The 14,061-nt window shown below is 38.8% G+C and overlaps 1 non-coding gene across 1 annotated transcript; it reads right to left on the bottom strand.

Moving 5' to 3' along the window:
- Positions 1–5,885: 5,885 nt before the first annotated feature.
- LOC127116191 (small nucleolar RNA R71) lies at positions 5,886–5,991 on the bottom strand. Its single transcript, XR_007801164.1, has one exon. It is a non-coding gene; the product is annotated as a small nucleolar RNA R71 (small nucleolar RNA).
- Positions 5,992–14,061: the final 8,070 nt, after the last annotated feature.

The raw sequence follows: 14,061 nt of genomic DNA, 5'->3' as shown, positions 1-14,061 counted from the left end.
AAAAACAGTGACAACAATGGCTTGTGATCATACAACCGTGTCTTTTATCAGATTATTCCGGAAATGCATCTCCAAAAATATCTGACATGCAAAGGTGATAAACTATTTCAAAATCCCGCTCAATCTTTCAGAGATACATCTCCGAAATATATACTGAACTGATCAATTATGAATATATTTCTTCAAATATCCTGGAGATGCATCTCGGAAATAAAAAAAACCTAACTCATAAGACGCCACTCATAATGGTCTGTGTTGAGTGTATATTTGGTGCGTCAGAAGATGCATCTCCAAAAATTGAGGGCATTTTAGAATTTTTGTGTGGTGGCTAAGAAACATATAGGGTGCATTAAGAAATCCCCAAATTCAAAGCCTAAGTTTGACATGTAGTCTACCTTAGATTTTTTTTAGGCACGAGTTTGACATTTTTGAATGCCTGATTGACCTATTAGTCTAGTTAAAAACTTATTTCATTTGAACATTTATAAATAACAATTCAATTAATGTTTAAATAAACTAAAAAGTTAAAATATCAACGAGACTAAATGTTTTCATAGATTGACTTATTAGAGTTTACCTAATAGTATAAATTTTTTGATCATATTTGTTTGAGAGAACTTATTAAAATAACTCATGACATTGTTCATAAGATTTTTTCAACTTATTTTCATAATTTCTTCAAGATATCTAAGCTTTATTTTTTGTACTTTAATTTAAAGTACAAAATACAATATTATAATACCAAAGTTATAAATATTTATTTAAGTAGGTAAACTAGATAGGCTTAAAAGATTTTTTATATATCATGTAGCCTAGACTTTTTTAGATAAATATGCTTATAAAAAAATCTAGACATTTTCTATTGAAAAAATGTTTGGTCAGATCTGAACTTGTATAGGCTAGACCTTAAGCCTCTGTTAGTCGGTCTGACTTATTCCCACCCCTATCGGCATTGCAATTTCTAAATTTTAACTCATGTAACGTCCTTGATTATAATCCAAGAGATCAAACATTATTTTAAAATTCCCATTTACTTTTAAGAATGTGACGATTTTTTGTGTGTGTTTAAACAAAGCAATCATCCATGATAAATGTTAGAACAAGATTTGTTCAAGCTCCTATTTTTTTATGATAACAAAGTATTTATAGAATAATATGGCTTACTAATGGTTATTCTAGTATGCAGGATCAAAAGAAATTACCCTTGAATAAATCAAGTTAATCACTCAAAAGAACCATTAAAGGAAGGAAATCTGTTATGAATTTGAAGGATCAGAAGCAAGCTTTCTAACTATGGTGAGTCTACTCAAGTCTTCCAAATGTTGAACCTAAGCTTACATGAAATACAAAGATCAACAAAGCTCTGAAGACTGGAATCATTTGAAGCAAGTACACTATACTTTAAAGAAATGACTCTGCATCTTCTAAACAAACATCATCAACAGTTCTGAAGATTCCGCTTCAAAGGAATATTTATCTACATCAAGTCATCAACTCTGCAAGTGTTTGTCCAAACTAGTTCAAATCAAGACTCTGATGAAGACAACCTCAAAACCTGTGAACTCTAGACTCTGAAGTCTCACCCAACCAGGTTTTAAAGACATACTTCAAATTGATCAAGCTTTAACTAATTCTATAAAAAGCCTTTGAATAAAAAAGTTAAGTATAAGGATAACAACGAATCTAAACAAGTTATAACAAACGTCTACAAGAAGATTTCAAGTCTGAAGTTATCCGTAGAAGATCACGTAACAACGATACACTACTTTATATCTAATTAACATAAAGCAATTGTCAGGATCTTATCTCGTCAACTTCTCTGAACTCAACTATGCTTCTCCCAACGTCTTTATGCTAGATGAGTTTTGGCTCACTCTATTGTATAATGGCTAAAGACCTTCAACGACTACTTGTACCTTTAGTAGTCTCAATCTTCAACATATCTATTCTTAGCACCTATTTATAGAAGAAGATTGAAAACATTCAAACTGTTTCTTCTGACCAAGATGAATGTGAGTTGAAGAATACATGACTGTGTTTACAAAGATGAGATACCCATTAACAATATTGGTTAAGGGAGAGATTATGTTTATTCAAAAAACACAGATCTAAGAAACACACACTTAACAAAAAATATAACCACAATGGTTAAGTGTGTGAAATCAGAGTGAAAATAATCAAGGAAGACCATCAGAATAGAAGGGCACAACAAGAAGAAAATCCGTGCAAGGAGAGAAGAAGAATAAACTCTTCATTCTTCCACACTCCATAGAAAACAACTCATGTTCTACTCAAGAGTGTAAACCTTTCTATATCTGCTTATCCAAGAAGCACTCACATAAACACAAGGTTAATGCCAAACTCTTTTGTTAAGAGAATCTGAAGACTTTAGAGTAAGTCTCTTTTTGATTAGATTGGGCAAACAAGTCTCTTGCTGGGTGCTCGAGCAAGCAAATCTATTGCTGGGTGCTTGAGCAATTGAAGTCCCATGCTTGTGGGCAAAGCAGGAAGTCATGAATGGGTTGTTTAGTCATTGATGTCCCATCCTTACGGGCAGAGCAGTAAGTTCAGACATGTTGTTTAGGCATTGAAGTCTCATACTTGCGGGTAGAGTAGGAAGTCTCGATCAAGGTGATTGACCATTAAACTCTCATGCTTGCGGGAAGAGCAAGAAGTCTCGATATGGGTGATTGAGCTAGTGAAGTCTCATGCTTGAGGGAAAAACAAGGAAGTCTCAATCTAGTGTGATTGTGCAGGAAGTCTCCAGCTGTTGGTTTAAACAATTGTAACTGGTTTGATTATAGTTAAAAGCTCTTATGCTTCAAGGGGACTGTACTACTCCTAGTTTGAGAGGAATCAAGATATACCGTGTGTCTATTTATTTACTTATGCATTTATATTCCACCGTGCAACCAAACTCTGAAATCAGACTCTGATCTGATTCAGCATCTTACTTGTATCAGAATCTGAGCTTGACACCTTAGGTTCTAAAACAACGTTGAAGAAAAGGAAGTAAACTTCTCACTGCTGGTACTCACTATAGTACCAGACACTGAACGTTGTCCAAAATCTGATGTTCCAGAATCAAAAGTGAAAAGAGATTTTTAGGCATACACAATTCAACCCCCCTTCTTGTGTATTTTTCTCACCTTCATTTGGTATCAGAGCCCTAATATGCTTATTTCACTTAATAGCGAAACAAAAAAGATCCGGTGAGAAAAAACTACTAAAGCAGAGACTCTGATTTCCTTGAAGTTTCCTCTATCAATTACAAAATGGAAACTACAGAAGAAAAAGAAAGTTAAGCTAGAGGAGATTAAGAAACTTGTTTCTACTCTAAGTCTCTTGTTTTGTGATTATGAAAGGATTTTTAATCTTTAAGACTGACTCGTGGGACAAGTGTGCTTATTGAAGAAATTAAGAAACCTTTTCTGCTTTAAGTCATTTTCTTTGTGAGTATGAAAGGATTTCTTAATCTTTAAGATTGACTCGTGGAATAAATATGCTTGCTGCATTAATCAAGGTTTAATCTTGATCTGCTTATTTAAAAGGAAGACATATCAAATCTCTAGATTCTCAAAAGTCAGAAAAACCAGAAGAAGTTTCTATTTGAGAATATTCTAATGGGGATTCTGATAATGAGGAAATAACCTTCCTTTTCAAGAGACTTCACATTCTAACCAAGAGTAACAAGAGACTCTCTGGTAGTATGATAACACGAAAACGTATCGTATTTTTGGCTTCATATGCATTGCTTTTTACTTTATTAACCCTTATTATTACACAATATTTTATATTTATTGTAGGTATTTATCGAATAAAAGGTTTAAAAGTAAGCAAAGTGGAAAATAGCAAAAAGGAAAGAAAAAGAGAAGAAAATGGAGAAAAATAGAGAGAATGGACCACCACACAAAATGGGCTTGTGGCGCCCATCACTTGGATGTGTGGTGCCCGTCACATGATCCAAAGAGGGTGGTGGCACCTGCCACAAAGCATGAAGATTATGGCGCTCAACCCTAAAAATGTGGCAACCGCCACGGAGTCCAAGACTAGGGTTGTGGCAACCACCATAACCCAGTCTTCCCTACTTTTTCTCCATGATTTTAGCCACGAATCCACTCACCTTTGGCTACAATTTAGGGAAGTGGAAAATATATAAGGAGGGTAGTTTCTCCACGCCAGACGCTCTCTCTCTCTCTCTCTCTCTCTCTCTCTCTCTCTCTCTCTCTTCCTGCTTTCGATCGTACGCTTAATTTTAGTCAGATTTTATTTTCTTTTAGTTTCCTAGGCAGTTTTTCTTACTTTGTAAAAGTGATAGTTTCTCCACATCGGGGACTATTGCAATTTATTTTATGCATTTGAATTCAATTATAACGGTTACTCATTACCAAATCCTGCCGACATTATTTTAATTGAAGAATCAAGATTCAGTTCCAGTTCTCAATTCGTAATCCAGGTTTTATTTCGATTGCTATTTTATTTATTTATGCCTAATGGTATGTTTGATTTTCCAAATACCATGTCTGTTATCGAATCCATGTCCGGCTAAACCCTTAGGTATCGGTATGTAAAGACCGTCGAAACGACGGGATTCGTAAATAATTGGTGTTAGTTTTTATAAAATTTATTTTTTCGGTTTTTAGTTTCTTATTTTAATCAAACTGTTTTTCGTACGAGAGTACAAAACAAACTAAGGTTATAGTCAACAAGAACGAGAGTTTAAGATTTTAACCAGATAGCTGAAACTAGGCATTAATCCTAAACACAACGAGAGTGCTTTTGGATTAATTAGACTTTATTCATATTCAAAAATTACTTTCAAATTCAAAATGAGACCGCGAGAGCCAAGCATTCTGGTTTAGGAGTATGGTCAGAGTCAATAAAATGAGAGTGTGAGACTAAGTCCTTTCTATAAATAATTTCTATTGAAGAATATTTTGACCAATAAGATTACACCAAATATCTATCGAATCCCCGAAATTTGATGTGTTACATACCGATATCCCTTTATCAAATATCTTTATTAATATTCTGTTTACGTTACAGTTATTTCTCTTCATCCCTCCAATCTTAGAACAATCATCAGCTTTAGATTTACATAGTAACATTAGATAACAATACGTTTGATTATTACTCCTTGTGGGTTCGATAATCTTTAAAATTACGCGATAGGACTGTGCACTTGCAGTCATGATTCCCATAGACTTACTAAGTCGCGATCATGTTTTTGGCACCGTTGTTGGGGACTAATTTAGTCGATATCGTAACTCCAGTGTTGCCCAGTATAGACTAAGGCAAACAATTCTTTTTCCCTTTCTACATTTGTCGAGTGTATGCCAAGTACTCGCTCTCAAGACGAGAAGTTAAAGCTACCGTCCGACGAACCTGAGCGTTATCTTAGATTCAAATGCCGGGTACGAGATTTGATACGAGAACATCGTATCAAGCTAAACCTTCCCGATCTTAATATCCCTATTCCTGAACCAGTTATTCAACCAGAGATGGCCGAAGGACTGCAGAACCGTCCTCTTAAGTACTATACAATCCCTTCGTAGGATGAACCGCATAACAACATCGCTGTCCCTGCCATCGAGGCCAATAATTTCGAGCTAAAACCTTTGTTGTTGTCATCCGTATAGCAAAACCAATTTTCAGGTAGTCCCACGGAGGACCCGAACCTACATTTGTCAGTGTTTTTGCAATACACAGACACAATGAAAGCAAATTGTGTCAACCCTGAAGCTATAAGACTATGTCTTTTCCCATTCTCACTAAGAGATAGAGTTAAAGCTTGGCTCAAGTCTCTACCGTCCAACTCTGTCACTACGTGGAACGAGGTGAAGAAAGTTTTCTTAGCACGATATTTCCCACCTAGTAAGACGACTATGCTAAAAGCCCAAATAAACGGGTTTAAACAAAAAGATAATGAATCACTTTTTGAAGCGTGGGAGAGATACAAAGACATGATGAGGCTTTGTCCACATCATGGTTGATCGGAAAAATAGCAAGTGTACTATTTTTACCGATGTAGTAATAAGGAGTTTATTTCCCAGTATCGATCTCAAGGATTGCGTAGGAATTACTTACTTTAATTCGATTCTATCAGAACAAAAAGATAATGGTTGTGTTGTTTTGGAATTTAGAATAGTAACACGAAAATAGTAAAAATAATTGATTAAGATAAAAGATGCTAGGGTGAGTGGTTGAGTTAACCGGTTATGAATTAGTCCCGATTTCCTTAATACATATGATACATTCAATCTCCTAACCTCAGAATGTTCTTACTTAAGTCCTTAAGGAAGAAACTATTAAACTACCAATTCTTACTCAAATGCCCATTCAATTAATCATTGGTTTTAATCATACAAAATATCAAGGTTTACGGTGATTTATGAAAGGTTCTAGTCCTAGATGATGCATTCATAAACCCAATTGTGTGAAAACCCTACCAATCACAATCCTGTTATTGGAAGTCATAGATTAATTCGTATTTGTCCGATACAAAAACATAATAACATCACACAATTGAATTGAAATACATAACATAGTAATCAAGGAATCATTGGTTCACATTCATAGCATACGATAACATCAGGACCACCCCCATAGCATCAGGGGGTTTAGCCTCTCATAGTACTTAAAGAATTCATAAAGGAAAGATTAAACATTACAAAGAATTAGGAGAGTTTGATCTTCAATGGTGGCTACCCTTGAATCTCGCCGTCTTCGAATCCGTCGTATTCGCTATCTCCTCCACTGTAATGCTTTCGCTCGTCTGTCCAAAGGTCCCTTCTTCTTTCTCTTCCAAACCTTCTTATAGCTTCAGATGACTCTCTTCCAAGCTAAAGGTCCAAACTACCCTTAATGAGCATAATCGGGTTAAACAGCAAAAATTAGGTTTTCCAAGCTGCGTTGAATCAACACGGCCGTGTGGTGGCACACGGGTGGCCGTGTTGTTCTTCAGTATTAATTAATTTCAGCATACGTTACAGTGGCAACAACACGGGCCGTGTCCCTACACACGGGTGCCCGTGTTAATGCACTGTTTTAATCAACACGGCCATGTGGTGGCACACGGGTGGCCGTGTTGATTTCTGTTTTCTGCTTCATCTTTGCTCTGCTTGATCAACAACACGGCCGTGTGGTGGCACACGGGTGGCCGTGTTGTTCTGCTGTTCTTTCATATTTTCGTCCTTCAGAGTGTCCAGAACTTCACCATTCTTGCTTTTAAACCTGGAACAATGACACTACCAAACCAAGCATAAACGAGATCTTTTTTTGACATAAACTCTTAATCGAATGCAATGCAATACCAAACCAACAAAACATGATAATTGACTCAAATGCAACTAAAAGCAAACATAAATATTACCAAGGTGATGAAAATATGTCGGATTAGCGGCGGGAATTCAATGGAAATGGTGACCGATCACAATCCCAAACTTGTCTCATTGCTTGTCCTCAAGTGATGTATTGAGTCCAAACAAAGGTCACCCCCGAATTCGTTTTCCACAATGCAACCTAGTCTTTCACCATTCGTGTTCTTCCTTTCCAATCGAGTTTCAGGTCTCTCCGAGTCAGGCAGTTTACCACATTTCCACATCCGAAACCTCTTCACCTGCAAGCTTTTCACACACTCACAATATCTCTCAGGGTTAGGTGTGTACACTCACAGCACAGTATCCAATATCAGACTCTTAACTTTGAATACATTCTAATGTCACTACCACAGCAGATTCCACACACTTTTTGAGGTCTTTTTAGGTTGTAACGGGGCTTGGGTACGGTGGGATAAACAAAAAAAATTGGATAACAAGGGTTTTTGAACTCGGTAGTCATGTTGTGTACTTTTTTTTTCCGTGCATCACTTATACTCTGGGGTAAAAACTCTTTTGACTTTTTTCCTACTCACATTTTCCGAGCATTTTATATCTGTTAGAGTCTAAGGTCTCGGCAAGTGCATTTTTCTCTTTTGTGTTTCTTTTCTTTTTCTTTTTTTTTTTTCTCTTTTTTTCTTTTAAAGAAAATACATACTGTTTTTCTTTTTGTATGATCTCATCTTACGCACTTGCCTTCTCTTTCAAGATTTCCACCCCAAACTTAGTTTTATTGCACATCTTGCAATTCAGACAATCATACCGAGTTATGACACAAAAGGAAATGGATGATTAAAAGTTAACAGGGGGTTTATGATGAATAATGCTTAAACGTTAACATGGGGTTTACAATGAACAAAATGGCTAAGGCTCAACGGGGTTTACGAAGGGAAACATACATATAGGGATGGCTAGAAAGGCTCTGGCTAAACAAACAACTTGCCTCAGTGTGTGTTGTCATGCTGTGACGTGTCAACAGAACATACGCAAAATCAGAGTGATAAAGTCATACCTAGCTGAACTCTCATGTTGATATTTCGTGTTTGGCTTTTTGTGATCTCACCATGTTGGTTAGCTCGCAAGCTCTGAAGTCTCTTCGTGTTATGTGGTTCTTTCCTGACTTGGTCTTTCCATACCGCTTTCTTGGTCCGGTGTCCCCAAAATGTGTCCGACTTCTTTTCTCAAGGTTGCATCAACTTCTGGGGTGCCTTATCAGCCTTAGTTTGAGGGGTGTCGTTCATCCACTACCATTGACCCCGGGCTCGTCCAACCGTTTCTCATCACCCTGTACACACAGTAGGTCCAAAAGAACCGAAAACAAACAAAACAAACACATACTAATATAATGATAACATAACAAAAACAAAATAAAAACAAAACAAATTAAAAGAAAATAAAACATGAAAGGAGAACCCCCCCCCCCCCACACACACTTGAACTAAACATTGACCTCAATGTTTAAATTCAAACACGAAGGGGACTTACAATGCTCACTGTTGAGGAGGCGGAGGATCGTGCGGGAAATGCAACATCAGACGTTGCATCATGGCCTGCATATCATCCATGACTGTCCCTTGCCGGAACAGTTCCACACTCTGTCTATCAAGTTCCGCACCTTGCCTGGTCTGCTCGGTACGGAGGGTTCCCATCTCCGTCTGGATCCAACCCCACTGATCTTGCGACATAAAAGAGGAGCCTTCACCCGGTAGGCTCGAATCATGTGGGGGCGGCATACCGTGGGTCTCATCTTCTTCCATCTTCTCACCTGAAAGCTCATGGTCAAACTGTTATTCTTCCCCTACCGCATGGGCTGAACCTGTGTATAACCAATTAGCAGCATTGGCAATGCCAATGGACCCGGGTGCCGGAAGTGCGAGCACTTCCACATTGTGAATCATCAGCGCGTAATGAGTCGGCCTGATGGCTATCATTTGTTGATTGACTAGCGTGTGCATGTCACTCCTATTCTTGCCCATTACTGCAGTCTCTTCCATCAGCAGTTGATCATACCCGAAATGGCCCGCAATCTGCGTGATCATCCCACCTACAGAAATATCCCCAGTAGTTGCATGACCAACCTGTTTCAAATGATTGGCGGCGAAAGCTGCTGCATTGATTCGCTCATTGTGAGCCATGCAATATAGAAATTATAATTCTCTCTTTGCCGCAACCCCAGTACTATCACCCCGTCCGAATAGGGTGTATGCTAACCCTTTTTATGCATACCTAAAGCACGGGTTGTGAATTCCAGAAGCCTTTCCCGAGCTGGGGTTATACCCAGTTTTACCTGTAATAGCTTTTCAGAAATCAACAGCAGAAAAAGTGTCCGGTGGGGATCCGGGTCCAGATACCGGGAGTTTCAGAATACTCCCCAATTCCGCAACCGATAACTCATGATCTTCATCAAACAGTCGGAAAGTAATTTGCCCATAAAACTCTAACTCCGACCCTGTCCACCTTCTCCGCATCTTGAACTCAACCGTACTAAAAAATTCAAGGGTTATCCGAGCGAAGGTCGGTGCCTCAAATTGCATGTATTCCAACATACCAATGGTGTGGAACATGCGGTGCACCTCTTCTTTCAAACCTAACTCATCCAGGGTGGCATCACACATGTATCTGGTTGGGATAAGCTTACGTTCTGCTAGAATGACATACCTCTCTTGATGCTCCTGTTGGTCAAACAAAATGCCATGATTGTTTGTCGAGCGTCTAACCCGTTGCTTCGGTCGAGACGACGTGGCTACCTCCTTCTCCTTGCTTGCACGGTTTGGAGGCATAATGTACCTGACAAAAATATCTCCAAAAATCCAATGAAAAGGTTAGTGAAAACTGCAACCGTCACTGTGTAGAGGACGGCGAGGGGAACACTTTTTGTGAAGGTGAGTGGATGTGAAAGTGAGTGGAGCTAGAAGAAAATTGAAGCTTAGCTTGATGGAGGCTAGGGCAACAATGGAGGAAGTGGGAGAGAGAGATTGCCAAAATCAGAAAAAGTGAGATTGAGTGGTGAGGAAGAGAGATAATAGAAAGTGGGGCCCATTACTTAAAATACCCAAAATCCAAAATTTTGAAAAATTTACCCGTTACAAACAACACGGTCGTGTTCCTGCACACGGGCACCCGTGTGAATTTTCTGTTTTAATTAACACGGTCGTGTGACAGTACACGGGTGTCCGTGTAAACTTACTGTTTTAATTAACACGGCCGTGTTCCTGCACACGGGCAACCGTGTTAATTTTCTGTTTTAATCAACACGGCCGTATGTCAGCACACGGGTGGCCGTGTTGATGCCCCTGTTTTTCACATTTTCTGAATTCGGAAATGCTTCTTTGGTCTGGCATCCTGTCACTGCGATGCTAGTATGATTATGGTATCCTTTCTCCTTACCTGCAACAACATGTCACGCTCATACAGAAGAGAAACGAAAAAACAAAATAAGTTAGCCATCGAACACGTGGGTTGCCTCCCACGAAGCGCTTCATTTAACGTCGCATGGCTCGACGGTTGCCCACCTCATTAGGCGAGGCACATCTGGTCAATCAAACCCGGTTGTTGGCCTCTGTAATATGGCTTCAGCCTCTGACCATTCACCTTGAAGATATCTCCATTGTCTTGGTTCTTAATCTCTATTGCTCCGTGTGGAAAAACCTTATGCACGACAAATGGCCCGGACCATCTGGACTTTAATTTCCCAGGAAACAACTTGAGCCGCGAATTGAACAACAAAACCAGTTGTCCTTCCCAGAAATCTTTCCTGATGATTCCCTGATCATGCCACCTCCGTGTTTGCTCCTTGTACATCTTTGCATTCTCATATGCCTGATTACGAAATTCTTCTAACTCATGTAGTTGAAGAATTCGGGATTCATCGGCTTTTGCAAGATCACAATTTAAGAACTTGGATGCCCAAAAGGGTTTGTGCTCCAATTCCAAAGGAAGATGACAAGCCTTACCATAAATCAGCTGATACGGAGACATGCCAATTGGTGTTTTGAAAGCGGTCCGGTACGCCTATAGCGCATCATCCAATTTGATTGCCCAATCTTTCCGTGAAGCACTGACTATTTTTTCCAAAATATTTTTAATTTGCCGATTAGACACTTCAACTTGCCCACTCGTTTGGGGATGATATGGTGTGGCAATCTTGTGCTTCACATTGTATTTCTTTAATAAGTTCTTCATGAGCTTATTCAAGAAATGTGTTCCTTCATCACTGATAAGTGCTCGAGGCACACCAAACCTGGAGAAGATATTTTGTTTAAGGAAGCTTACCACTGCTCTAGCGTCATTAGAGGGGAGAGCTACGGCTTCCACCCATTGTATGCACCTAACCAAGCACCTGTTGTACCACCAGGATATCATAAAGCTGCCACAAATACTCAAAATGCTCCTAGGAAGTCGAACCTAGAAATAATGATGGAAAACTTCATAGCCACCCAAGCCCAAACAAATAAGGATTTCCTAAATCAAAAAATACACACTAGTGAGCAAATCAAGCAGTTAGCAAACAAGGTAGACGCATTAGCCACCCATAACAAAATGTTGGAAACACAAATCTCGCAAGTGGCTCAACAACAAGCACCTACCGCTGCTCCTGCATGCACATTTCCTGGACAGTCGTAACCAAACCCGAAAGGTCATGCAAATGCTATTATACTACGAAGTGGGACAGAACTAGACGAACCAACCGACCCTAGAATTCAAAACCCATCCATGCACCAAGATCCTAGTAAGGAAACTGAGAAGGAAGACGACCAAGAGGAAGATAAAAACGAAGAGGCCATAGAGAAAGAAGAACCTTATGTGCCTCCACCACCATATAAACCCCCTATCCCTTATCCTCGAAGACTTGTTAAATCTAAAAGTGTAGGGCAATTTAAAAATTCGTAGAGCTTCTAAAACAATTGAATATCACAATACCCTTTACAGAAGCCATCACTCAAATGCCCTCATATGCTAAGTTTCTCAAAGAAATCTTATCTAACAAGAAGAAGATAGAGGATAACGAAACTGTTACACTTAATGTTGAGTGTAGCGCCATAATACAAAACAATATGCCTCCTAAGCTGAAAGACTCAGGTAGTTTCTCCATACCCGATGTAATCGGAAAGTTTGTCATAGACAAAGCACTATGCGACTTAGGAGCCAGTATTAGCTTAATGCCCTTATCCATATGCGAAAGGCTAAAATTGGGAGCACTAAGATCTATGAGGATGTCCGTACAACTTGCAAATCATTCTGTTAAATTTCCCGTAGGTATGCTAGAAAACATTCCGATACGCATAGGACAATTCTATATTCCTACTGATTTTATAATCATGGATATAAAAAAGGATTCCAACATCCCTATCATATTAGGAAGACCATTCCTAGCTACAGCCGAAGCTATTATAGATGTTAAGAAAGGTAAGCTAACATTCGAAGTTGGTGAGGAAAAAGTCGAATTCATTTTGACGCAATTCCTAAAGGCACCAACTATAGACGATACCTGTTGTCTACTAGATGTCATCAACGAATGTATAAGAGAAATGGAGAATGAACAAACATCATACTCCGAAATACTGAAAATTCCAAGGCCTCCTACTTTTGAAGATGCAAATTGGAGTAAGGAATACCAAGATGATAGCCTAAGCGAATGCCTAGCACTAAAGCCTGATCATATGCCTTGCCCAAAGAAACCAGCCCTAGAACTTAAGACGCTACCCAAAAATCTAAGATACGAATTCTTAGACACTGAACTCGAGCGACCTGTGATAGTCAATGCAGACTTAGAGCATATAGAGACCGAAAAGCTCCTACACATTTTGAGAAAATACCCAACTGCTTTAGGCTACAATATCTCAGATCTAAAAGGAATAAGCCCTTTCATATGCATGCATCGCATAATGCTAGAGGAAGACAATAAGACCTCTAGAGAACATCAAAGAAGGATAAATCCCATTATGAGTGATGTAGTAAAGAAAGAAGTGTAAAAGCTGTTAGAACCAGGTATTATCTACCCGATATCCGATAGTCAGTGGGTCAGCCCAGTACATGTCGTACCGAAGAAGGGAGGCGTCACAGTTGTCAATAATGAAAAAGGAGAATCTATAGCACAAAGAGTGGTTTCTGGAAGTAGAATGTGCATTGATTATAGAAAATTAAAAAAATCCACTCAGAAGGATACTTTTCCTTTACCGTTTATTGATCAAATGCTTGAACGATTGGCTAAGCATTCTCACTTCTGCTACTTAGACGATTATTCAGGATTTTTCTAAATTCCTATTCATCCCGACGACCAAGAGAAAACGACCTTCACATGTCCCTATGGTACATTCGCCTACCGACGAATGCCATCCGGACTGTGTAACGCTCCCACAACATTCTGATCGCTCGACTTTATGAGTCGAATTGGGGTACAAACTGCAAGTGCACAGTTCTGTCGCGTAGTTTTAAAAGATATCGATCCCACAGGGACTTATGAATCGATATACCGTTATCTAAGGTTACTTCGTAAAGCTAAGGCAGGTAATACTTTGATTTTTGGGGGAAAAAAAACTAAAACTAAAATAGGATCTAAAGTTAATATCTAATAAGCGGATATCGGTACGTAATTCGTCGTAATTAGGGAATCAATTCTTATTTGGTTTCTTGGTTTTAAAAATAAATCTTTTCAGTTAACGCTATTGGTTAAAAGTTTTATCTC

Source organism: Lathyrus oleraceus, chromosome 1 (assembly GCF_024323335.1).
Source record: "Lathyrus oleraceus cultivar Zhongwan6 chromosome 1, CAAS_Psat_ZW6_1.0, whole genome shotgun sequence".
NCBI lineage: Eukaryota > Viridiplantae > Streptophyta > Magnoliopsida > Fabales > Fabaceae > Lathyrus > Lathyrus oleraceus.
The sequence above is the reverse complement of the archived record's forward strand: the minus strand, read 5'-3'. Positions and strand labels throughout refer to the sequence as shown.